The sequence below is a fragment of the Somniosus microcephalus genome, chromosome 25 (assembly GCF_052327205.1).
Source record: "Somniosus microcephalus isolate GS21.2 chromosome 25, FLI_Smic_1.0, whole genome shotgun sequence".
Lineage (NCBI taxonomy): Eukaryota > Metazoa > Chordata > Chondrichthyes > Squaliformes > Somniosidae > Somniosus > Somniosus microcephalus.
Genome location: NC_141011.1, coordinates 53,634,708 through 53,658,322, shown reverse-complemented (window position 1 = coordinate 53,658,322; position 23,615 = coordinate 53,634,708). Strand labels below are relative to the sequence as shown.

Here is a 23,615-nt window from a genome sequence, read left to right as displayed (position 1 = left end):
GCAGAATCGACATGAGAAAACAGCAGCACTTTCTGAATGAAGGGACATTGTGATTTTAAAAAAGGAGTCGTTGAGACGGTAAGAGGCAGTGAATGATGTGGCGAGGCAGTGTGTGCAGCTGGAAAGCATACTTACCTGGCAGGGGAGACACCATGATCAAGAAGGTGGTTCTCCCAGGACGAGGCTAGCCCATTGCACTTCGGGTGTGCTGACGCCTGCGATGTCCCCAAATGCGGGATACTCGACTGCAAAATTTGTGGTAGTGGGGGACTGCGTTCGCGCTCTCCCCTGGCTTTACAATAAAAAATAGAATTTCAACAGCATTCTCTTTTCAACTAAGCTGTCAAATATATACCGTTATATATATCGTTTGCTTTGTTTTCAATTCTAACTGCGCTTTATTCCCAACACAGGGAGCTGTGACACAATACAACTCTGCATAATGGCCTATTCAAATCGCATCATAACCCATCCTAACGCTCACATTTCATTTCATCTTTACACTCACAGTTATATTCATCCTTACTACTAAGAAATTACACATTTTCCACAAAAAATCAACAATTATACACCGCATACAAAAAATGTTTCAAAGCTGCATGCCAACTCTGCACTTTGGCAAAATGTTCAACCTTATTCACTACAGAAACAATCATACAGCACACAACCAGGCCATTCGGCCCATCGTGTCTCTGCCGGCTCTTTCAAAGGGCTATCCAATTAATCCTACTCCTCTCTTTCACCAAAGCCCTGCAATTATTTTACCTTCAAATATTATCCAAATTACCTTTTTACCTTAGGTCACCTCGAGCTGGGGTGGGGAAGGCGGGGAAACATCCTACTGTCGCCTCTGCTTCTTTTGCAAATTTTCTTCAATCTGTGTCTCCTGGTTACTGACCCTTCCGACACTGGAAACAGTTTATCCTTATTTACTCATCATCTTGTATTTATATAGCGTCTTTAACATAGTGAAACGTCCCAAGGCACTCCACAGGAGTGTTAGCAAACTAAATTTGACACCCAGCCGCACAAGGAGATATTAGGACAGATGACCAAAAGCTTGCTCGAAAAGGTAGGTTTTAAGGAGCGTCTGAAAGGAGGAGAGAGAGAGAGGCGGAGAGGTTTCGGGAGGGAATTCCAGAGTTTAGGGCCTAGGCAGCTGAAAGCACGCCCGCCACCGGCGGAGCGAATAAAGTAGGGGATACGCAAGACGCCCAAATTGCATGATCACAGAGATCAAAGGCGACATGAGGGAAAATGTTCTTACGCAGCGAGCGGTTAGCATCTGGAAATCACTGCTTGAAAGGGTGCTGGAGAGAAATTCAATTGTGGCTTTCAGAAGAGAATTGGGTAAGTACCTGAAAGAAAAGAATTTGCAGGGCTACGGGGAAAAGGCAGGGGGGTGGGACTAGCTGAAGTGCTCTTGCAGAGAGTCGGCACGGGCTCGACGGGCCGAATGGCCTCCCTCTGTGCTGCAATCGTTCTATTATATGACCTCGGAGGGTTGTAGGCAACGGTCCCTCTAATTTGTTTCTTTGGCCCGCACGCCCCGTCAACGGGCTGTGCGGCCCATTCAAAATTCAGCACGTGCACGTTTTTTCTATTCAAAAGCCGGCTCACCGGATGCGCGGGACCTGCAGCGCTCTGCGTTTCCACGCGGCTTTAAAGAGTGCATTGGTTGCAGGGCTGGAGGAGGTTACAGGGAAAGGGGGGGGCGATGCCGTGGAGGGATTTGAAAACAAGAGAATTTAAAAATCGAGGCGTTGCTGGACCATGAGCCAATGCAGGTCAGCGAGCACAGGGGGTGATGGGTAAATGGGACTTGGTGCGACTTAGGATACGGGCAGCAGAGTTCTTGGAGAAGTAACCCTTTCTGTTACTTCTTTATTTGTGGATGACGGCATGTGGTTAAGAAATAAGAAATAAGAGCAGGAGTAGGCCATGCGGCCCCTCGAGCCGGCTCCGCCATTCAATAAGATCATGGCCGGTCATCGACCTCAACTCCACTTTCCCGCTCGATCTCCATAACCCTAGAGTCCAAAAATCTATCAATCTCAGCCTTGAATATACCCAAAGACTCGGCATTCACAGCCCTCTGGGGCAGAGAACTCCAAAGGTTCACAAGCTTCTGAGTGAAGAAATTCCTCCTCATCTCGGTCTTAAATGGCCTACCCCTTATCCTGAGACTATGCCCCCTAGTTCTAGACACTCCAGCCAGGGGAAACAACCTCTCAGTATCTACCCTGCCAACCCCCTTCAATGAGATCACCTCTCATTCTTCTAAACTGCCGAGAGTATAGGCCCATTCTACACAATCTCTCATCGTAGGACAGCCCTCTCATGTTGTTTGCAAAGGAAAATGCCACGGTTCTTAGAAGGTCCTGGTGATATTCCCTGCCACAGGACATCATTTTGATTTACGGCATGACTGAAACGGAACAGGAGAAAGTCTTACTGGAAGCACTGACCATGCTGGAGGAAGTTAGGATTGCTGCACCGTTGGCTCGAGTACCTCAATATTTCCAGTGTCTCCCTTACATATAACAACATTAAGGAACATTTAATTCCCAGCTCCGCGTTTAAGCTCTTAATGTGGCTTTTCCTTATATCATTTACTCACTATGAGGACAATGATCATACTGAAAAGAGTGAGAAAGATTGCAAACAAAAACAACAACAACACCAACAACAACTTGTCTTTATATAGCGTCTTTAACGTAGTAAAAACGTCCCAAGGCCCTTCACAGGACTATTATAAGACAAAAAATGTGAAACCCGCTTAAAGAAATGAAGGTGGGTTTGTTGGTGAAATATTTCAACCACAGTGAGTGAATGTGACAAGTGATGAAGACTTGATGGGCCAGAACCTCACTCTGTCTCTTATCGGTCTTTATGGGCAAAACTTGAAAATTGCTTTTTCAAAGACATCAGATTCCGAATTATTGTTCATATGAAGATATGACAAACATTTACTTCAGATGCAATAAATATAAGGAGAGATTTATTTCCAGAAAACTTTCCGTGGCCTGAAGGACAGTTACTGAGGGAGCGTTCGTTTCCTTTTAAGGGCAATATGCAAATATGCATGGCCGGCTCTGTATTATTGCAGCGTTTTGTCAAAGGGTATATCATTATATATTGCAATATTTTAGCAGAATCGACATGAGAAAACAGCAGCACTTTCTGAATGAAGGGACATTGTGATTTTAAAAAAGGAGTCGTTGAGACGGTAAGAGGCAGTGAATGATGTGGCGAGGCAGTGTGTGCAGCTGGAAAGCATACTTACCTGGCAGGGGAGACACCATGATCAAGAAGGTGGTTCTCCCAGGACGAGGCTAGCCCATTGCACTTCGGGTGTGCTGACGCCTGCGATGTCCCCAAATGCGGGATACTCGACTGCAAAATTTGTGGTAGTGGGGGACTGCGTTCGCGCTCTCCCCTGGCTTTACAATAAAAAATAGAATTTCAACACCATTCTCTTTTCAACTAAGCTGTCAAATATATATACCGTTATATATATATCGTTTGCTTTGTTTTCAATTCTAACTGCGCTTTATTCCCAACACAGGGAGCTGTGACACAATACAACTCTGCATAATGGCCTATTCAAATCGCATCATAACCCATCCTAACGCTCACATTTCATTTCATCTTTACACTCACAGTTATATTCATCCTTACTACTAAGAAATTACACATTTTCCACAAAAAATCAACAATTATACACCGCATACAAAAAATGTTTCAAAGCTGCATGCCAACTCTGCACTTTGGCAAAATGTTCAACCTTATTCACTACAGAAACAATCATACAGCACACAACCAGGCCATTCGGCCCATCGTGTCTCTGCCGGCTCTTTCAAAGGGCTATCCAATTAATCCTACTCCTCTCTTCTTTCACCAAAGCCCTGCAATTATTTTACCTTCAAATATTATCCAAATTACCTTTTTACCTTAGGTCACCTCGAGCTGGGGTGGGGAAGGCGGGGAAACATCCTACTGTCGCCTCTGCTTCTTTTGCAAATTTTCTTCAATCTGTGTCTCCTGGTTACTGACCCTTCCGACACTGGAAACAGTTTATCCTTATTTACTCATCATCTTGTATTTATATAGCGTCTTTAACATAGTGAAACGTCCCAAGGCACTCCACAGGAGTGTTAGCAAACTAAATTTGACACCCAGCCGCACAAGGAGATATTAGGACAGATGACCAAAAGCTTGCTCGAAAAGGTAGGTTTTAAGGAGCGTCTGAAAGGAGGAGAGAGAGAGAGGCGGAGAGGTTTCGGGAGGGAATTCCAGAGTTTAGGGCCTAGGCAGCTGAAAGCACGCCCGCCACCGGCGGAGCGAATAAAGTAGGGGATACGCAAGACGCCCAAATTGCATGATCACAGAGATCAAAGGCGACATGAGGGAAAATGTTCTTACGCAGCGAGCGGTTAGCATCTGGAAATCACTGCTTGAAAGGGTGCTGGAGACAAATTCAATTGTGGCTTTCAGAAGAGAATTGGGTAAGTACCTGAAAGAAAAGAATTTGCAGGGCTACGGGGAAAAGGCAGGGGGGTGGGACTAGCTGAAGTGCTCTTGCAGAGAGTCGGCACGGGCTCGACGGGCCGAATGGCCTCCCTCTGTGCTGCAATCGTTCTATTATATGACCTCGGAGGGTTGTAGGCAACGGTCCCTCTAATTTGTTTCTTTGGCCCGCACGCCCCGTCAACGGGCTGTGCGGCCCATTCAAAATTCAGCACGTGCACGTTTTTTCTATTCAAAAGCCGGCTCACCGGATGCGCGGGACCTGCAGCGCTCTGCGTTTCCACGCGGCTTTAAAGAGTGCATTGGTTGCAGGGCTGGAGGAGGTTACAGGGAAAGGGGGGGGCGATGCCGTGGAGGGATTTGAAAACAAGAGAATTTAAAAATCGAGGCGTTGCTGGACCATGAGCCAATGCAGGTCAGCGAGCACAGGGGGTGATGGGTAAATGGGACTTGGTGCGACTTAGGATACGGGCAGCAGAGTTCTTGGAGAAGTAACCCTTTCTGTTACTTCTTTATTTGTGGATGACGGCATGTGGTTAAGAAATAAGAAATAAGAGCAGGAGTAGGCCATGCGGCCCCTCGAGCCGGCTCCGCCATTCAATAAGATCATGGCCGGTCATCGACCTCAACTCCACTTTCCCGCTCGATCTCCATAACCCTAGAGTCCAAAAATCTATCAATCTCAGCCTTGAATATACCCAAAGACTCGGCATTCACAGCCCTCTGGGGCAGAGAACTCCAAAGGTTCACAAGCTTCTGAGTGAAGAAATTCCTCCTCATCTCGGTCTTAAATGGCCTACCCCTTATCCTGAGACTATGCCCCCTAGTTCTAGACACTCCAGCCAGGGGAAACAACCTCTCAGTATCTACCCTGCCAACCCCCTTCAGAATCTTGCATGTTTCAATGAGATCACCTCTCATTCTTCTAAACTGCCGAGAGTATAGGCCCATTCTACACAATCTCTCATCGTAGGACAGCCCTCTCATGTTGTTTGCAAAGGAAAATGCCACGGTTCTTAGAAGGTCCTGGTGATATTCCCTGCCACAGGACATCATTTTGATTTACGGCATGACTGAAACGGAACAGGAGAAAGTCTTACTGGAAGCACTGACCATGCTGGAGGAAGTTAGGATTGCTGCACCGTTGGCTCGAGTACCTCAATATTTCCAGTGTCTCCCTTACATATAACAACATTAAGGAACATTTAATTCCCAGCTCCGCGTTTAAGCTCTTAATGTGGCTTTTCCTTATATCATTTACTCACTATGAGGACAATGATCATACTGAAAAGAGTGAGAAAGATTGCAAACAAAAACAACAACAACACCAACAACAACTTGTCTTTATATAGCGTCTTTAACGTAGTAAAAACGTCCCAAGGCCCTTCACAGGACTATTATAAGACAAAAAATGTGAAACCCGCTTAAAGAAATGAAGGTGGGTTTGTTGGTGAAATATTTCAACCACAGTGAGTGAATGTGACAAGTGATGAAGACTTGATGGGCCAGAACCTCACTCTGTCTCTTATCGGTCTTTATGGGCAAAACTTGAAAATTGCTTTTTCAAAGACATCAGATTCCGAATTATTGTTCATATGAAGATATGACAAACATTTACTTCAGATGCAATAAATATAAGGAGAGATTTATTTCCAGAAAACTTTCCGTGGCCTGAAGGACAGTTACTGAGGGAGCGTTCGTTTCCTTTTAAGGGCAATATGCAAATATGCATGGCCGGCTCTGTATTATTGCAGCGTTTTGTCAAAGGGTATATCATTATATATTGCAATATTTTAGCAGAATCGACATGAGAAAACAGCAGCACTTTCTGAATGAAGGGACATTGTGATTTTAAAAAAGGAGTCGTTGAGACGGTAAGAGGCAGTGAATGATGTGGCGAGGCAGTGTGTGCAGCTGGAAAGCATACTTACCTGGCAGGGGAGACACCATGATCAAGAAGGTGGTTCTCCCAGGACGAGGCTAGCCCATTGCACTTCGGGTGTGCTGACGCCTGCGATGTCCCCAAATGCGGGATACTCGACTGCAAAATTTGTGGTAGTGGGGGACTGCGTTCGCGCTCTCCCCTGGCTTTACAATAAAAAATAGAATTTCAACACCATTCTCTTTTCAACTAAGCTGTCAAAATATTTATACCGTTATATATATCGTTTGCTTTGTTTTCAATTCTAACTGCGCTTTATTCCCAACACAGGGAGCTGTGACACAATACAACTCTGCATAATGGCCTATTCAAATCGCATCATAACCCATCCTAACGCTCACATTTCATTTCATCTTTACACTCACAGTTATATTCATCCTTACTACTAAGAAATTACACATTTTCCACAAAAAATCAACAATTATACACCGCATACAAAAAATGTTTCAAAGCTGCATGCCAACTCTGCACTTTGGCAAAATGTTCAACCTTATTCACTACAGAAACAATCATACAGCACACAACCAGGCCATTCGGCCCATCGTGTCTCTGCCGGCTCTTTCAAAGGGCTATCCAATTAATCCTACTCCTCTCTTCTTTCACCAAAGCCCTGCAATTATTTTACCTTCAAATATTATCCAAATTACCTTTTTACCTTAGGTCACCTCGAGCTGGGGTGGGGAAGGCGGGGAAACATCCTACTGTCGCCTCTGCTTCTTTTGCAAATTTTCTTCAATCTGTGTCTCCTGGTTACTGACCCTTCCGACACTGGAAACAGTTTATCCTTATTTACTCATCATCTTGTATTTATATAGCGTCTTTAACATAGTGAAACGTCCCAAGGCACTCCACAGGAGTGTTAGCAAACTAAATTTGACACCCAGCCGCACAAGGAGATATTAGGACAGATGACCAAAAGCTTGCTCGAAAAGGTAGGTTTTAAGGAGCGTCTGAAAGGAGGAGAGAGAGAGAGGCGGAGAGGTTTCGGGAGGGAATTCCAGAGTTTAGGGCCTAGGCAGCTGAAAGCACGCCCGCCACCGGCGGAGCGAATAAAGTAGGGGATACGCAAGACGCCCAAATTGCATGATCACAGAGATCAAAGGCGACATGAGGGAAAATGTTCTTACGCAGCGAGCGGTTAGCATCTGGAAATCACTGCTTGAAAGGGTGCTGGAGACAAATTCAATTGTGGCTTTCAGAAGAGAATTGGGTAAGTACCTGAAAGAAAAGAATTTGCAGGGCTACGGGGAAAAGGCAGGGGGGTGGGACTAGCTGAAGTGCTCTTGCAGAGAGTCGACACGGGCTCGACGGGCCGAATGGCCTCCCTCTGTGCTGCAATCGTTCTATTATATGACCTCGGAGGGTTGTAGGCAACGGTCCCTCTAATTTGTTTCTTTGGCCCGCACGCCCCGTCAACGGGCTGTGCGGCCCATTCAAAATTCAGCACGTGCACGTTTTTTCTATTCAAAAGCCGGCTCACCGGATGCGCGGGACCTGCAGCGCTCTGCGTTTCCACGCGGCTTTAAAGAGTGCATTGGTTGCAGGGCTGGAGGAGGTTACAGGGAAAGGGGGGGGCGATGCCGTGGAGGGATTTGAAAACAAGAGAATTTAAAAATCGAGGCGTTGCTGGACCATGAGCCAATGCAGGTCAGCGAGCACAGGGGGTGATGGGTAAATGGGACTTGGTGCGACTTAGGATACGGGCAGCAGAGTTCTTGGAGAAGTAACCCTTTCTGTTACTTCTTTATTTGTGGATGACGGCATGTGGTTAAGAAATAAGAAATAAGAGCAGGAGTAGGCCATGCGGCCCCTCGAGCCGGCTCCGCCATTCAATAAGATCATGGCCGGTCATCGACCTCAACTCCACTTTCCCGCTCGATCTCCATAACCCTAGAGTCCAAAAATCTATCAATCTCAGCCTTGAATATACCCAAAGACTCGGCATTCACAGCCCTCTGGGGCAGAGAACTCCAAAGGTTCACAAGCTTCTGAGTGAAGAAATTCCTCCTCATCTCGGTCTTAAATGGCCTACCCCTTATCCTGAGACTATGCCCCCTAGTTCTAGACACTCCAGCCAGGGGAAACAACCTCTCAGTATCTACCCTGCCAACCCCCTTCAATGAGATCACCTCTCATTCTTCTAAACTGCCGAGAGTATAGGCCCATTCTACACAATCTCTCATCGTAGGACAGCCCTCTCATGTTGTTTGCAAAGGAAAATGCCACGGTTCTTAGAAGGTCCTGGTGATATTCCCTGCCACAGGACATCATTTTGATTTACGGCATGACTGAAACGGAACAGGAGAAAGTCTTACTGGAAGCACTGACCATGCTGGAGGAAGTTAGGATTGCTGCACCGTTGGCTCGAGTACCTCAATATTTCCAGTGTCTCCCTTACATATAACAACATTAAGGGACATTTAATTCCCAGCTCCGCGTTTAAGCTCTTAATGTGGCTTTTCCTTATATCATTTACTCACTATGAGGACAATGATCATACTGAAAAGAGTGAGAAAGATTGCAAACAAAAACAACAACAACACCAACAACAACTTGTCTTTATATAGCGTCTTTAACGTAGTAAAAACGTCCCAAGGCCCTTCACAGGACTATTATAAGACAAAAAATGTGAAACCCGCTTAAAGAAATGAAGGTGGGTTTGTTGGTGAAATATTTCAACCACAGTGAGTGAATGTGACAAGTGATGAAGACTTGATGGGCCAGAACCTCACTCTGTCTCTTATCGGTCTTTATGGGCAAAACTTGAAAATTGCTTTTTCAAAGACATCAGATTCCGAATTATTGTTCATATGAAGATATGACAAACATTTACTTCAGATGCAATAAATATAAGGAGAGATTTATTTCCAGAAAACTTTCCGTGGCCTGAAGGACAGTTACTGAGGGAGCGTTCGTTTCCTTTTAAGGGCAATATGCAAATATGCATGGCCGGCTCTGTATTATTGCAGCGTTTTGTCAAAGGGTATATCATTATATATTGCAATATTTTAGCAGAATCGACATGAGAAAACAGCAGCACTTTCTGAATGAAGGGACATTGTGATTTTAAAAAAGGAGTCGTTGAGACGGTAAGAGGCAGTGAATGATGTGGCGAGGCAGTGTGTGCAGCTGGAAAGCATACTTACCTGGCAGGGGAGACACCATGATCAAGAAGGTGGTTCTCCCAGGACGAGGCTAGCCCATTGCACTTCGGGTGTGCTGACGCCTGCGATGTCCCCAAATGCGGGATACTCGACTGCAAAATTTGTGGTAGTGGGGGACTGCGTTCGCGCTCTCCCCTGGCTTTACAATAAAAAATAGAATTTCAACACCATTCTCTTTTCAACTAAGCTGTCAAATATATATACCGTTATATATATATCGTTTGCTTTGTTTTCAATTCTAACTGCGCTTTATTCCCAACACAGGGAGCTGTGACACAATACAACTCTGCATAATGGCCTATTCAAATCGCATCATAACCCATCCTAACGCTCACATTTCATTTCATCTTTACACTCACAGTTATATTCATCCTTACTACTAAGAAATTACACATTTTCCACAAAAAATCAACAATTATACACCGCATACAAAAAATGTTTCAAAGCTGCATGCCAACTCTGCACTTTGGCAAAATGTTCAACCTTATTCACTACAGAAACAATCATACAGCACACAACCAGGCCATTCGGCCCATCGTGTCTCTGCCGGCTCTTTCAAAGGGCTATCCAATTAATCCTACTCCTCTCTTCTTTCACCAAAGCCCTGCAATTATTTTACCTTCAAATATTATCCAAATTACCTTTTTACCTTAGGTCACCTCGAGCTGGGGTGGGGAAGGCGGGGAAACATCCTACTGTCGCCTCTGCTTCTTTTGCAAATTTTCTTCAATCTGTGTCTCCTGGTTACTGACCCTTCCGACACTGGAAACAGTTTATCCTTATTTACTCATCATCTTGTATTTATATAGCGTCTTTAACATAGTGAAACGTCCCAAGGCACTCCACAGGAGTGTTAGCAAACTAAATTTGACACCCAGCCGCACAAGGAGATATTAGGACAGATGACCAAAAGCTTGCTCGAAAAGGTAGGTTTTAAGGAGCGTCTGAAAGGAGGAGAGAGAGAGAGGCGGAGAGGTTTCGGGAGGGAATTCCAGAGTTTAGGGCCTAGGCAGCTGAAAGCACGCCCGCCACCGGCGGAGCGAATAAAGTAGGGGATACGCAAGACGCCCAAATTGCATGATCACAGAGATCAAAGGCGACATGAGGGAAAATGTTCTTACGCAGCGAGCGGTTAGCATCTGGAAATCACTGCTTGAAAGGGTGCTGGAGAGAAATTCAATTGTGGCTTTCAGAAGAGAATTGGGTAAGTACCTGAAAGAAAAGAATTTGCAGGGCTACGGGGAAAAGGCAGGGGGGTGGGACTAGCTGAAGTGCTCTTGCAGAGAGTCGGCACGGGCTCGACGGGCCGAATGGCCTCCCTCTGTGCTGCAATCGTTCTATTATATGACCTCGGAGGGTTGTAGGCAACGGTCCCTCTAATTTGTTTCTTTGGCCCGCACGCCCCGTCAACGGGCTGTGCGGCCCATTCAAAATTCAGCACGTGCACGTTTTTTCTATTCAAAAGCCGGCTCACCGGATGCGCGGGACCTGCAGCGCTCTGCGTTTCCACGCGGCTTTAAAGAGTGCATTGGTTGCAGGGCTGGAGGAGGTTACAGGGAAAGGGGGGGGCGATGCCGTGGAGGGATTTGAAAACAAGAGAATTTAAAAATCGAGGCGTTGCTGGACCATGAGCCAATGCAGGTCAGCGAGCACAGGGGGTGATGGGTAAATGGGACTTGGTGCGACTTAGGATACGGGCAGCAGAGTTCTTGGAGAAGTAACCCTTTCTGTTACTTCTTTATTTGTGGATGACGGCATGTGGTTAAGAAATAAGAAATAAGAGCAGGAGTAGGCCATGCGGCCCCTCGAGCCGGCTCCGCCATTCAATAAGATCATGGCCGGTCATCGACCTCAACTCCACTTTCCCGCTCGATCTCCATAACCCTAGAGTCCAAAAATCTATCAATCTCAGCCTTGAATATACCCAAAGACTCGGCATTCACAGCCCTCTGGGGCAGAGAACTCCAAAGGTTCACAAGCTTCTGAGTGAAGAAATTCCTCCTCATCTCGGTCTTAAATGGCCTACCCCTTATCCTGAGACTATGCCCCCTAGTTCTAGACACTCCAGCCAGGGGAAACAACCTCTCAGTATCTACCCTGCCAACCCCCTTCAGAATCTTGCATGTTTCAATGAGATCACCTCTCATTCTTCTAAACTGCCGAGAGTATAGGCCCATTCTACACAATCTCTCATCGTAGGACAGCCCTCTCATGTTGTTTGCAAAGGAAAATGCCACGGTTCTTAGAAGGTCCTGGTGATATTCCCTGCCACAGGACATCATTTTGATTTACGGCATGACTGAAACGGAACAGGAGAAAGTCTTACTGGAAGCACTGACCATGCTGGAGGAAGTTAGGATTGCTGCACCGTTGGCTCGAGTACCTCAATATTTCCAGTGTCTCCCTTACATATAACAACATTAAGGAACATTTAATTCCCAGCTCCGCGTTTAAGCTCTTAATGTGGCTTTTCCTTATATCATTTACTCACTATGAGGACAATGATCATACTGAAAAGAGTGAGAAAGATTGCAAACAAAAACAACAACAACACCAACAACAACTTGTCTTTATATAGCGTCTTTAACGTAGTAAAAACGTCCCAAGGCCCTTCACAGGACTATTATAAGACAAAAAATGTGAAACCCGCTTAAAGAAATGAAGGTGGGTTTGTTGGTGAAATATTTCAACCACAGTGAGTGAATGTGACAAGTGATGAAGACTTGATGGGCCAGAACCTCACTCTGTCTCTTATCGGTCTTTATGGGCAAAACTTGAAAATTGCTTTTTCAAAGACATCAGATTCCGAATTATTGTTCATATGAAGATATGATAAACATTTACTTCAGAAGCAATAAATATAAGGAGAGATTTATTTCCAGAAAACTTTCCGTGGCCTGAAGGACAGTTACTGAGGGAGCGTTCGTTTCCTTTTAAGGGCAATATGCAAATATGCATGGCCGGCTCTGTATTATTGCAGCGTTTTGTCAAAGGGTATATCATTATATATTGCAATATTTTAGCAGAATCGACATGAGAAAACAGCAGCACTTTCTGAATGAAGGGACATTGTGATTTTAAAAAAGGAGTCGTTGAGACGGTAAGAGGCAGTGAATGATGTGGCGAGGCAGTGTGTGCAGCTGGAAAGCATACTTACCTGGCAGGGGAGACACCATGATCAAGAAGGTGGTTCTCCCAGGACGAGGCTAGCCCATTGCACTTCGGGTGTGCTGACGCCTGCGATGTCCCCAAATGCGGGATACTCGACTGCAAAATTTGTGGTAGTGGGGGACTGCGTTCGCGCTCTCCCCTGGCTTTACAATAAAAAATAGAATTTCAACAGCATTCTCTTTTCAACTAAGCTGTCAAATATATACCGTTATATATATCGTTTGCTTTGTTTTCAATTCTAACTGCGCTTTATTCCCAACACAGGGAGCTGTGACACAATACAACTCTGCATAATGGCCTATTCAAATCGCATCATAACCCATCCTAACGCTCACATTTCATTTCATCTTTACACTCACAGTTATATTCATCCTTACTACTAAGAAATTACACATTTTCCACAAAAAATCAACAATTATACACCGCATACAAAAAATGTTTCAAAGCTGCATGCCAACTCTGCACTTTGGCAAAATGTTCAACCTTATTCACTACAGAAACAATCATACAGCACACAACCAGGCCATTCGGCCCATCGTGTCTCTGCCGGCTCTTTCAAAGGGCTATCCAATTAATCCTACTCCTCTCTTTCACCAAAGCCCTGCAATTATTTTACCTTCAAATATTATCCAAATTACCTTTTTACCTTAGGTCACCTCGAGCTGGGGTGGGGAAGGCGGGGAAACATCCTACTGTCGCCTCTGCTTCTTTTGCAAATTTTCTTCAATCTGTGTCTCCTGGTTACTGACCCTTCCGACACTGGAAACAGTTTATCCTTATTTACTCATCATCTTGTATTTATATAGCGTCTTTAACATAGTGAAACGTCCCAAGGCACTCCACAGGAGTGTTAGCAAACTAAATTTGACACCCAGCCGCACAAGGAGATATTAGGACAGATGACCAAAAGCTTGCTCGAAAAGGTAGGTTTTAAGGAGCGTCTGAAAGGAGGAGAGAGAGAGAGGCGGAGAGGTTTCGGGAGGGAATTCCAGAGTTTAGGGCCTAGGCAGCTGAAAGCACGCCCGCCACCGGCGGAGCGAATAAAGTAGGGGATACGCAAGACGCCCAAATTGCATGATCACAGAGATCAAAGGCGACATGAGGGAAAATGTTCTTACGCAGCGAGCGGTTAGCATCTGGAAATCACTGCTTGAAAGGGTGCTGGAGAGAAATTCAATTGTGGCTTTCAGAAGAGAATTGGGTAAGTACCTGAAAGAAAAGAATTTGCAGGGCTACGGGGAAAAGGCAGGGGGGTGGGACTAGCTGAAGTGCTCTTGCAGAGAGTCGGCACGGGCTCGACGGGCCGAATGGCCTCCCTCTGTGCTGCAATCGTTCTATTATATGACCTCGGAGGGTTGTAGGCAACGGTCCCTCTAATTTGTTTCTTTGGCCCGCACGCCCCGTCAACGGGCTGTGCGGCCCATTCAAAATTCAGCACGTGCACGTTTTTTCTATTCAAAAGCCGGCTCACCGGATGCGCGGGACCTGCAGCGCTCTGCGTTTCCACGCGGCTTTAAAGAGTGCATTGGTTGCAGGGCTGGAGGAGGTTACAGGGAAAGGGGGGGGCGATGCCGTGGAGGGATTTGAAAACAAGAGAATTTAAAAATCGAGGCGTTGCTGGACCATGAGCCAATGCAGGTCAGCGAGCACAGGGGGTGATGGGTAAATGGGACTTGGTGCGACTTAGGATACGGGCAGCAGAGTTCTTGGAGAAGTAACCCTTTCTGTTACTTCTTTATTTGTGGATGACGGCATGTGGTTAAGAAATAAGAAATAAGAGCAGGAGTAGGCCATGCGGCCCCTCGAGCCGGCTCCGCCATTCAATAAGATCATGGCCGGTCATCGACCTCAACTCCACTTTCCCGCTCGATCTCCATAACCCTAGAGTCCAAAAATCTATCAATCTCAGCCTTGAATATACCCAAAGACTCGGCATTCACAGCCCTCTGGGGCAGAGAACTCCAAAGGTTCACAAGCTTCTGAGTGAAGAAATTCCTCCTCATCTCGGTCTTAAATGGCCTACCCCTTATCCTGAGACTATGCCCCCTAGTTCTAGACACTCCAGCCAGGGGAAACAACCTCTCAGTATCTACCCTGCCAACCCCCTTCAATGAGATCACCTCTCATTCTTCTAAACTGCCGAGAGTATAGGCCCATTCTACACAATCTCTCATCGTAGGACAGCCCTCTCATGTTGTTTGCAAAGGAAAATGCCACGGTTCTTAGAAGGTCCTGGTGATATTCCCTGCCACAGGACATCATTTTGATTTACGGCATGACTGAAACGGAACAGGAGAAAGTCTTACTGGAAGCACTGACCATGCTGGAGGAAGTTAGGATTGCTGCACCGTTGGCTCGAGTACCTCAATATTTCCAGTGTCTCCCTTACATATAACAACATTAAGGGACATTTAATTCCCAGCTCCGCGTTTAAGCTCTTAATGTGGCTTTTCCTTATATCATTTACTCACTATGAGGACAATGATCATACTGAAAAGAGTGAGAAAGATTGCAAACAAAAACAACAACAACACCAACAACAACTTGTCTTTATATAGCGTCTTTAACGTAGTAAAAACGTCCCAAGGCCCTTCACAGGACTATTATAAGACAAAAAATGTGAAACCCGCTTAAAGAAATGAAGGTGGGTTTGTTGGTGAAATATTTCAACCACAGTGAGTGAATGTGACAAGTGATGAAGACTTGATGGGCCAGAACCTCACTATGTCTCTTATCGGTCTTTATGGGCAAAACTTGAAAATTGCTTTTTCAAAGACATCAGATTCCGAATTATTGTTCATATGAAGATATGACAAACATTTACTTCAGATGCAATAAATATAAGGAGAGATTTATTTCCAGAAAACTTTCCGTGGCCTGAAGGACAGTTACTGAGGGAGCGTTCGTTTCCTTTTAAGGGCAATATGCAAATATGCATGGCCGGCTCTGTATTATTGCAGCGTTTTGTCAAAGGGTATATCATTATATATTGCAATATTTTAGCAGAATCGACATGAGAAAACAGCAGCACTTTCTGAATGAAGGGACATTGTGATTTTAAAAAAGGAGTCGTTGAGACGGTAAGAGGCAGTGAATGATGTGGCGAGGCAGTGTGTGCAGCTGGAAAGCATACTTACCTGGCAGGGGAGACACCATGATCAAGAAGGTGGTGCTCCCAGGACGAGGCTAGCCCATTGCACTTCGGGTGTGCTGACGCCTGCGATGTCCCCAAATGCGGGATACTCGACTGCAAAATTTGTGGTAGTGGGGGACTGCGTTCGCGCTCTCCCCTGGCTTTACAATAAAAAATAGAATTTCAACACCATTCTCTTTTCAACTAAGCTGTCAAATATATATACCGTTATATATATCGTTTGCTTTGTTTTCAATTCTAACTGCGCTTTATTCCCAACACAGGGAGCTGTGACACAATACAACTCTGCATAATGGCCTATTCAAATCGCATCATAACCCATCCTAACGCTCACATTTCATTTCATCTTTACACTCACAGTTATATTCATCCTTACTACTAAGAAATTACACATTTTCCACAAAAAATCAACAATTATACACCGCATACAAAAAATGTTTCAAAGCTGCATGCCAACTCTGCACTTTGGCAAAATGTTCAACCTTATTCACTACAGAAACAATCATACAGCACACAACCAGGCCATTCGGCCCATCGTGTCTCTGCCGGCTCTTTCAAAGGGCTATCCAATTAATCCTACTCCTCTCTGCTTTCACCAAAGCCCTGCAATTATTTTACCTTCAAATATTATCCAAATTACCTTTTTACCTTAGGTCACCTCGAGCTGGGGTGGGGAAGGCGGGGAAACATCCTACTGTCGCCTCTGCTTCTTTTGCAAATTTTCTTCAATCTGTGTCTCCTGGTTACTGACCCTTCCGACACTGGAAACAGTTTATCCTTATTTACTCATCATCTTGTATTTATATAGCGTCTTTAACATAGTGAAACGTCCCAAGGCACTCCACAGGAGTGTTAGCAAACTAAATTTGACACCCAGCCGCACAAGGAGATATTAGGACAGATGACCAAAAGCTTGCTCGAAAAGGTAGGTTTTAAGGAGCGTCTGAAAGGAGGAGAGAGAGAGAGGCGGAGAGGTTTCGGGAGGGAATTCCAGAGTTTAGGGCCTAGGCAGCTGAAAGCACGCCCGCCACCGGCGGAGCGAATAAAGTAGGGGATACGCAAGACGCCCAAATTGCATGATCACAGAGATCAAAGGCGACATGAGGGAAAATGTTCTTACGCAGCGAGCGGTTAGCATCTGGAAATCACTGCTTGAAAGGGTGCTGGGGAGAAATTCAATTGTGGCTTTCAGAAGAGAATTGGGTAAGTACCTGAAAGAAAAGAATTTGCAGGGCTACGGGGAAAAGGCAGGGGGGTGGGACTAGCTGAAGTGCTCTTGCAGAGAGTCGGCACGGGCTCGACGGGCCGAATGGCCTCCCTCTGTGCTGCAATCGTTCTATTATATGACCTCGGAGGGTTGTAGGCAACGGTCCCTCTAATTTGTTTCTTTGGCCCGCACGCCCCGTCAACGGGCTGTGCGGCCCATTCAAAATTCAGCACGTGCACGTTTTTTCTATTCAAAAGCCGGCTCACCGGATGCGCGGGACCTGCAGCGCTCTGCGTTTCCACGCGGCTTTAAAGAGTGCATTGGTTGCAGGGCTGGAGGAGGTTACAGGGAAAGGGGGGGGCGATGCCGTGGAGGGATTTGAAAACAAGAGAATTTAAAAATCGAGGCGTTGCTGGACCATGAGCCAATGCAGGTCAGCGAGCACAGGGGGTGATGGGTAAATGGGACTTGGTGCGACTTAGGATACGGGCAGCAGAGTTCTTGGAGAAGTAACCCTTTCTGTTACTTCTTTATTTGTGGATGACGGCATGTGGTTAAGAAATAAGAAATAAGAGCAGGAGTAGGCCATGCGGCCCCTCGAGCCGGCTCCGCCATTCAATAAGATCATGGCCGGTCATCGACCTCAACTCCACTTTCCCGCTCGATCTCCATAACCCTAGAGTCCAAAAATCTATCAATCTCAGCCTTGAATATACCCAAAGACTCGGCATTCACAGCCCTCTGGGGCAGAGAACTCCAAAGGTTCACAAGCTTCTGAGTGAAGAAATTCCTCCTCATCTCGGTCTTAAATGGCCTACCCCTTATCCTGAGACTATGCCCCCTAGTTCTAGACACTCCAGCCAGGGGAAACAACCTCTCAGTATCTACCCTGCCAACCCCCTTCAGAATCTTGCATGTTTCAATGAGATCACCTCTCATTCTTCTAAACTGCCGAGAGTATAGGCCCATTCTACACAATCTCTCATCGTAGGACAGCCCTCTCATGTTGTTTGCAAAGGAAAATGCCACGGTTCTTAGAAGGTCCTGGTGATATTCCCTGCCACAGGACATCATTTTGATTTACGGCATGACTGAAACGGAACAGGAGAAAGTCTTACTGGAAGCACTGACCATGCTGGAGGAAGTTAGGATTGCTGCACCGTTGGCTCGAGTACCTCAATATTTCCAGTGTCTCCCTTACATATAACAACATTAAGGAACATTTAATTCCCAGCTCCGCGTTTAAGCTCTTAATGTGGCTTTTCCTTATATCATTTACTCACTATGAGGACAATGATCATACTGAAAAGAGTGAGAAAGATTGCAAACAAAAACAACAACAACACCAACAACAACTTGTCTTTATATAGCGTCTTTAACGTAGTAAAAACGTCCCAAGGCCCTTCACAGGACTATTATAAGACAAAAAATGTGAAACCCGCTTAAAGAAATGAAGGTGGGTTTGTTGGTGAAATATTTCAACCACAGTGAGTGAATGTGACAAGTGATGAAGACTTGATGGGCCAGAACCTCACTATGTCTCTTATCGGTCTTTATGGGCAAAACTTGAAAATTGCTTTTTCAAAGACATCAGATTCCGAATTATTGTTCATATGAAGATATGACAAACATTTACTTCAGATGCAATAAATATAAGGAGAGATTTATTTCCAGAAAACTTTCCGTGGCCTGAAGGACAGTTACTGAGGGAGCGTTCGTTTCCTTTTAAGGGCAATATGCAAATATGCATGGCCGGCTCTGTATTATTGCAGCGTTTTGTCAAAGGGTATATCATTATATATTGCAATATTTTAGCAGAATCGACATGAGAAAACAGCAGCACTTTCTGAATGAAGGGACATTGTGATTTTAAAAAAGGAGTCGTTGAGACGGTAAGAGGCAGTGAATGATGTGGCGAGGCAGTGTGTGCAGCTGGAAAGCCTACTTACCTGGCAGGGGAGACACCATGATCAAGAAGGTGGTTCTCCCAGGACGAGGCTAGCCCATTGCACTTCGGGTGTGCTGACGCCTGCGATGTCCCCAAATGCGGGATACTCGACTGCAAAATTTGTGGTAGTGGGGGACTGCGTTCGCGCTCTCCCCTGGCTTTACAATAAAAAATAGAATTTCAACACCATTCTCTTTTCAACTAAGCTGTCAAATATATACCGTTATATATATCGTTTGCTTTGTTTTCAATTCTAACTGCGCTTTATTCCCAACACAGGGAGCTGTGACACAATACAACTCTGCATAATGGCCTATTCAAATCGCATCATAACCCATCCTAACGCTCACATTTCATTTCATCTTTACACTCACAGTTATATTCATCCTTACTACTAAGAAATTACACATTTTCCACAAAAAATCAACAATTATACACCGCATACAAAAAATGTTTCAAAGCTGCATGCCAACTCTGCACTTTGGCAAAATGTTCAACCTTATTCACTACAGAAACAATCATACAGCACACAACCAGGCCATTCGGCCCATCGTGTCTCTGCCGGCTCTTTCAAAGGGCTATCCAATTAATCCTACTCCTCTCTTTCACCAAAGCCCTGCAATTATTTTACCTTCAAATATTATCCAAATTACCTTTTTACCTTAGGTCACCTCGAGCTGGGGTGGGGAAGGCGGGGAAACATCCTACTGTCGCCTCTGCTTCTTTTGCAAATTTTCTTCAATCTGTGTCTCCTGGTTACTGACCCTTCCGACACTGGAAACAGTTTATCCTTATTTACTCATCATCTTGTATTTATATAGCGTCTTTAACATAGTGAAACGTCCCAAGGCACTCCACAGGAGTGTTAGCAAACTAAATTTGACACCCAGCCGCACAAGGAGATATTAGGACAGATGACCAAAAGCTTGCTCGAAAAGGTAGGTTTTAAGGAGCGTCTGAAAGGAGGAGAGAGAGAGAGGCGGAGAGGTTTCGGGAGGGAATTCCAGAGTTTAGGGCCTAGGCAGCTGAAAGCACGCCCGCCACCGGCGGAGCGAATAAAGTAGGGGATACGCAAGACGCCCAAATTGCATGATCACAGAGATCAAAGGCGACATGAGGGAAAATGTTCTTATGCAGCGAGCGGTTAGCATCTGGAAATCACTGCTTGAAAGGGTGCTGGAGACAAATTCAATTGTGGCTTTCAGAAGAGAATTGGGTAAGTACCTGAAAGAAAAGAATTTGCAGGGCTACGGGGAAAAGGCAGGGGGGTGGGACTAGCTGAAGTGCTCTTGCAGAGAGTCGGCACGGGCTCGACGGGCCGAATGGCCTCCCTCTGTGCTGCAATCGTTCTATTATATGACCTCGGAGGGTTGTAGGCAACGGTCCCTCTAATTTGCTTCTTTGGCCCGCACGCCCCGTCAACGGGCTGTGCGGCCCATTCAAAATTCAGCACGTGCACGTTTTTTCTATTCAAAAGCCGGCTCACCGGATGCGCGGGACCTGCAGCGCTCTGCGTTTCCACGCGGCTTTAAAGAGTGCATTGGTTGCAGGGCTGGAGGAGGTTACAGGGAAAGGGGGGGCGATGCCGTGGAGGGATTTGAAAACAAGAGAATTTAAAAATCGAGGCGTTGCTGGACCATGAGCCAATGCAGGTCAGCGAGCACAGGGGGTGATGGGTAAATGGGACTTGGTGCGACTTAGGATACGGGCAGCAGAGTTCTTGGAGAAGTAACCCTTTCTGTTACTTCTTTATTTGTGGATGACGGCATGTGGTTAAGAAATAAGAAATAACAGCAGGAGTAGGCCATGCGGCCCCTCGAGCCGGCTCCGCCATTCAATAAGATCATGGCCGGTCATCGACCTCAACTCCACTTTCCCGCTCGATCTCCATAACCCTAGAGTCCAAAAATCTATCAATCTCAGCCTTGAATATACCCAAAGACTCGGCATTCACAGCCCTCTGGGGCAGAGAACTCCAAAGGTTCACAAGCTTCTGAGTGAAGAAATTCCTCCTCATCTCGGTCTTAAATGGCCTACCCCTTATCCTGAGACTATGCCCCCTAGTTCTAGACACTCCAGCCAGGGGAAACAACCTCTCAGTATCTACCCTGCCAACCCCCTTCAATGAGATCACCTCTCATTCTTCTAAACTGCCGAGAGTATAGGCCCATTCTACACAATCTCTCATCGTAGGACAGCCCTCTCATGTTGTTTGCAAAGGAAAATGCCACGGTTCTTAGAAGGTCCTGGTGATATTCCCTGCCACAGGACATCATTTTGATTTACGGCATGACTGAAACGGAACAGGAGAAAGTCTTACTGGAAGCACTGACCATGCTGGAGGAAGTTAGGATTGCTGCACCGTTGGCTCGAGTACCTCAATATTTCCAGTGTCTCCCTTACATATAACAACATTAAGGAACATTTAATTCCCAGCTCCGCGTTTAAGCTCTTAATGTGGCTTTTCCTTATATCATTTACTCACTATGAGGACAATGATCATACTGAAAAGAGTGAGAAAGATTGCAAACAAAAACAACAACAACACCAACAACAACTTGTCTTTATATAGCGTCTTTAACGTAGTAAAAACGTCCCAAGGCCCTTCACAGGACTATTATAAGACAAAAAATGTGAAACCCGCTTAAAGAAATGAAGGTGGGTTTGTTGGTGAAATATTTCAACCACAGTGAGTGAATGTGACAAGTGATGAAGACTTGATGGGCCAGAACCTCACTCTGTCTCTTATCGGTCTTTATGGGCAAAACTTGAAAATTGCTTTTTCAAAGACATCAGATTCCGAATTATTGTTCATATGAAGATATGACAAACATTTACTTCAGATGCAATAAATATAAGGAGAGATTTATTTCCAGAAAACTTTCCGTGGCCTGAAGGACAGTTACTGAGGGAGCGTTCGTTTCCTTTTAAGGTCAATATGCAAATATGCATGGCCGGCTCTGTATTATTGCAGCGTTTTGTCAAAGGGTATATCATTATATATTGCAATATTTTAGCAGAATCGACATGAGAAAACAGCAGCACTTTCTGAATGAAGGGACATTGTGATTTTAAAAAAGGAGTCGTTGAGACGGTAAGAGGCAGTGAATGATGTGGCGAGGCAGTGTGTGCAGCTGGAAAGCATACTTACCTGGCAGGGGAGACACCATGATCAAGAAGGTGGTTCTCCCAGGACGAGGCTAGCCCATTGCACTTCGGGTGTGCTGACGCCTGCGATGTCCCCAAATGCGGGATACTCGACTGCAAAATTTGTGGTAGTGGGGGACTGCGTTCGCGCTCTCCCCTGGCTTTACAATAAAAAATAGAATTTCAACAGCATTCTCTTTTCAACTAAGCTGTCAAATATATATACCGTTATATATATCGTTTGCTTTGTTTTCAATTCTAACTGCGCTTTATTCCCAACACAGGGAGCTGTGACACAATACAACTCTGCATAATGGCCTATTCAAATCGCATCATAACCCATCCTAACGCTCACATTTCATTTCATCTTTACACTCACAGTTATATTCATCCTTACTACTAAGAAATTACACATTTTCCACAAAAAATCAACAATTATACACCGCATACAAAAAATGTTTCAAAGCTGCATGCCAACTCTGCACTTTGGCAAAATGTTCAACCTTATTCACTACAGAAACAATCATACAGCACACAACCAGGCCATTCGGCCCATCGTGTCTCTGCCGGCTCTTTCAAAGGGCTATCCAATTAATCCTACTCCTCTCTTCTTTCACCAAAGCCCTGCAATTATTTTACCTTCAAATATTATCCAAATTACCTTTTTACCTTAGGTCACCTCGAGCTGGGGTGGGGAAGGTGGGGAAACATCCTACTGTCGCCTCTGCTTCTTTTGCAAATTTTCTTCAATCTGTGTCTCCTGGTTACTGACCCTTCCGACACTGGAAACAGTTTATCCTTATTTACTCATCATCTTGTATTTATATAGCGTCTTTAACATAGTGAAACGTCCCAAGGCACTCCACAGGAGTGTTAGCAAACTAAATTTGACACCCAGCCGCACAAGGAGATATTAGGACAGATGACCAAAAGCTTGCTCGAAAAGGTAGGTTTTAAGGAGCGTCTGAAAGGAGGAGAGAGAGAGAGGCGGAGAGGTTTCGGGAGGGAATTCCAGAGTTTAGGGCCTAGGCAGCTGAAAGCACGCCCGCCACCGGCGGAGCGAATAAAGTAGGGGATACGCAAGACGCCCAAATTGCATGATCACAGAGATCAAAGGCGACATGAGGGAAAATGTTCTTACGCAGCGAGCGGTTAGCATCTGGAAATCACTGCTTGAAAGGGTGCTGGAGAGAAATTCAATTGTGGCTTTCAGAAGAGAATTGGGTAAGTACCTGAAAGAAAAGAATTTGCAGGGCTACGGGGAAAAGGCAGGGGGGTGGGACTAGCTGAAGTGCTCTTGCAGAGAGTCGGCACGGGCTCGACGGGCCGAATGGCCTCCCTCTGTGCTGCAA

At 45.4% G+C, this 23,615-nt stretch overlaps 8 non-coding genes across 8 annotated transcripts; all 8 read left to right on the top strand.

Annotated features, from left to right (window-relative positions):
• Positions 1-127: 127 nt before the first annotated feature.
• LOC147100885 (U1 spliceosomal RNA) lies at positions 128-291 on the top strand. Its single transcript, XR_015073684.1, has one exon. It is a non-coding gene; the product is annotated as a U1 spliceosomal RNA (small nuclear RNA).
• A 2,987-nt stretch (positions 292-3,278) lies between these two features.
• Positions 3,279-3,442, top strand: LOC147100884 (U1 spliceosomal RNA). The gene has a single exon (XR_015073683.1). It is a non-coding gene; the product is annotated as a U1 spliceosomal RNA (small nuclear RNA).
• A 3,011-nt stretch (positions 3,443-6,453) lies between these two features.
• On the top strand, positions 6,454-6,617 carry LOC147100883 (U1 spliceosomal RNA). Its single transcript, XR_015073681.1, has one exon. It is a non-coding gene; the product is annotated as a U1 spliceosomal RNA (small nuclear RNA).
• A 2,993-nt stretch (positions 6,618-9,610) lies between these two features.
• On the top strand, positions 9,611-9,774 carry LOC147100882 (U1 spliceosomal RNA). The gene has a single exon (XR_015073680.1). It is a non-coding gene; the product is annotated as a U1 spliceosomal RNA (small nuclear RNA).
• A 3,011-nt stretch (positions 9,775-12,785) lies between these two features.
• LOC147100881 (U1 spliceosomal RNA) lies at positions 12,786-12,949 on the top strand. The gene has a single exon (XR_015073679.1). It is a non-coding gene; the product is annotated as a U1 spliceosomal RNA (small nuclear RNA).
• Positions 12,950-15,936: 2,987 nt separating this feature from the next.
• LOC147100880 (U1 spliceosomal RNA) lies at positions 15,937-16,100 on the top strand. Its single transcript, XR_015073630.1, has one exon. It is a non-coding gene; the product is annotated as a U1 spliceosomal RNA (small nuclear RNA).
• A 3,009-nt stretch (positions 16,101-19,109) lies between these two features.
• Positions 19,110-19,273, top strand: LOC147100879 (U1 spliceosomal RNA). Its single transcript, XR_015073629.1, has one exon. It is a non-coding gene; the product is annotated as a U1 spliceosomal RNA (small nuclear RNA).
• A 2,986-nt stretch (positions 19,274-22,259) lies between these two features.
• Positions 22,260-22,423, top strand: LOC147100878 (U1 spliceosomal RNA). The gene has a single exon (XR_015073678.1). It is a non-coding gene; the product is annotated as a U1 spliceosomal RNA (small nuclear RNA).
• The last annotated feature ends 1,192 nt before the right edge of the window (positions 22,424-23,615 follow it).